Consider the following 2,496-nt stretch of genomic DNA (forward strand, 5'->3'; position numbering starts at 1 on the left):
CACTTGTTGAGGGTCTCCCATTTCCTGTGGGAGTTTTAATTCCATGTAGTGAGCTGCTTGGAGGATCCTATTTTTATTAGAACCTTTCTTGCATTGTGTCCCTCCTTTTACTGTCTCTATTGGATTTTGTTGACCCTGTGTTGACCTGTGTCCAAAGTATACCCCATGTATCAGAGAAACAGAACCAATATGACACACATCCAGCCTACCCTACACTCAATGCCTTTGTTTTAGGAAACTGACTCATACGATTGTGGGGGTTCGTTAGTCTGAAATTTGTAAGACAGGCTAGCAAGATAGAAAATCAGGTAGGAATTGATGCTTCAGTCTTGAGTCTGAAATTTGCAGGGCAGACTGGTTGAGTAGAAGCCCCGGCAGAATTTTTTTTTTTTCTAAATTTAAAGAAAAAATTTATTGAAGATCTGAAAAACAATTCCTAAAAGATTGAATTTTCCAGAAAACTAGCTACAGAATGCATTGCATATATCATGTTAAAACATGCATTAGACACAAATACAAAAACCATGAAACAAGCCACCATTCTTCAACAATTTGAGCAAAGATAAAATGCCTAAGTAACAACATGGATGACTTGCAAAGGATGGGCTCTTTACTTTAAGCACCATTAAAAAAAAAAAAAAAAAAGGAGCACAAATGGATGAGTGTGTTCAGTTATATACACTGAATTGAACCTTTGGCACTAGGAATCAGAGCATTTTGTCATATAGCATTAACACGTATTACAAAAGTGCGTAGTGACAAAGGAATAGAACCAACAGCATTCAAAAGCAGCTTTGTCAACTAGGCAGTAAACACTCTACAGCATATCCCTCTGTTGTCCATCATTGAATACACTGGCAGCGACTTAAAAATGAAAAAAAAGAAAAAGAAAAAAGGAGCTGTTACCCCTTTTATTTTCTCTGTTTAAAATCAAACAGAAAACAAACATCAATTGTTATACACTAACATCTTCAAAGCACATCGTTTGTATAAGAGGTAGACTAAGAACAAAAATGTGTTTACGGAGATCCAAACATAAGTAAGTGAGAGAGCCTCTCACACAGCTTTCCGGTGGTACTCAGGAGGAGCCACTTAACAATCACTGGCACTAAACAAAGTTGCAGAATTATTTGCCAGGTACTTTAGGAAATCATGAAGATATTCAGTAATAAAGCAAGGCTCCTGTCATCCAGAGGTGTATAGGCCAACATTGCTCCAATTTGTATAAATAATCTTAGTAGATGTGGCGCTCCATACACCTGGGACATGGGTGCATCAGGGTGATCTGCAAGAATTTCAGCATACTGTGGTCTCTCAAATTTGTAGAGTAGCTGGGTACCCAAAGTTACATTGAAGTATTCTTTTGTCCCTGCCACAACTTCATTAACCGCATACTCCTTACTATCTGTGTTTCCACAAGATTTCTTGTAATTTGCATAATCCTCAAGAATGGAACCCACATTCTTCTTGGCAGGAAGATAAAAGAGATAATTTTGCCTGGTAATTAAGTCCCAGTCATCAACAAGCCACGGTTTTAGTTCTTCAGGAATCTTTACTTAACTTCAACTCTGTTCGTGAATGTTTCCTCATTTTCAACAGTAGAATCTATCTGGGCCCTTTTCTTCCAAGGAGGCTGAGGGGTTTGTTTCACTGGTACTGCCACCATCTCCATTTCCAGGTGTTTTCTGTTTGTTCTTTTTTGTTTTCACTTCAACGTTTTTCTGTTGTAGACTAGATGTCTTCTTTCCTGGGGCAGCCCCTCTCATCTTCCCCTCTGCATACTGCTCCTGATCGGCTTTCTGAAGTTCTCGCTGTTTCTGCAAATTGGTGTCCACATATTTGAGTACTCGGCTCTCTGGAACCCACTCATCCCAATTTTTATTCCAACCACTGTAATGTATGAAGTATTTCACTTGTTTGCCCTTTATGGCAACATTTACACACTTCTCTTCATACAGAAGAGGCCCATGAAAGCACAGCACTCGCTCACCCTCCTGGAATTTAGGCTTCGGGTTCTGCTTCGGCGCCATTTATAAGTGATTCGCCGCCCAGGAAGAATTTTATGCTGTGCTTCTTTTTCTCTAGGAAACCCATTTTACTCTTTAGGCCTTCAACTGATTAGATGAGGCCTACCCACATTATAGAGGGTAATCTACTTTACTTCCAGTCAACTGATCACAGCTGTCAACCACATCTACAAAATACCTTCACATAACTTCTGCATTAGTACTTGATTAAGTAGCTGGATATTATAGCTTAGCCCAGTTAACACATAACACTAACCACCACATCTAACATAAAAACAATTACAAAAATAACTATGTGCCAAATGTAGGGCTAAGCACTTCAAATGGACCATGTTATTTAATACAACAAACCCAAGGGGTAAGTAGTATTATTAATCCCATTGCACAGACAGGGAAACTGAGGGTTAGAGTAGGTAAGCAATTTGCTTAAAGTCACACAATGAGTGAGGCATTGAGTCAGTGCTCAAAC

General features: G+C 39.1%; 1 pseudogene across 1 annotated transcript; it reads right to left on the reverse strand.

Annotated features, from left to right (window-relative positions):
• Positions 1 to 394: 394 nt before the first annotated feature.
• On the reverse strand, positions 395 to 2,191 carry LOC116529965 (annotated as a pseudogene). The gene has a single exon (XR_004259763.1). The product of XR_004259763.1 is annotated as a mortality factor 4-like protein 1 pseudogene (transcript).
• Between the last annotated feature and the right edge of the window lie 305 nt (positions 2,192 to 2,496).

Source organism: Sapajus apella, unplaced genomic scaffold (genome assembly GCF_009761245.1).
Source record: "Sapajus apella isolate SASKATOON/1434 unplaced genomic scaffold, GSC_monkey_1.0 scaffold64, whole genome shotgun sequence".
NCBI lineage: Eukaryota > Metazoa > Chordata > Mammalia > Primates > Cebidae > Sapajus > Sapajus apella.